Below are 273 nucleotides of genomic sequence, written 5' to 3' on the forward strand. Positions count from 1 at the left end.
CTACAACAGCAGTAAAGTAAAATAATAAAGTGAAATGAAATTACAAAAAAAGAGATTATTCAACGTTTATATCTGATTAAATTTAATTTATTAGTAATTATATACATAATAATATACAGAGATGTTATATGTAGATGATCGTACTATACAAATAATAATGAACCTGAATAATAGGATGATAAGCAGTAAGAAAAATAGACTCTTATGTTCTGTGAATATTCGTTTCATATTCACACCTTTGTACATTTTCACAAAAAAAAAAACGGATCAATA

The 273-nt window shown here is 23.4% G+C and overlaps 1 pseudogene; it reads left to right on the forward strand.

Annotated features, from left to right (window-relative positions):
• The window catches only part of LOC119591096, a 65,136-nt pseudogene that overhangs the window by 35,033 nt on the left and 29,830 nt on the right, over positions 1–273 (forward strand).

This window comes from Penaeus monodon, chromosome 28 (genome assembly GCF_015228065.2).
Source record: "Penaeus monodon isolate SGIC_2016 chromosome 28, NSTDA_Pmon_1, whole genome shotgun sequence".
Lineage (NCBI taxonomy): Eukaryota > Metazoa > Arthropoda > Malacostraca > Decapoda > Penaeidae > Penaeus > Penaeus monodon.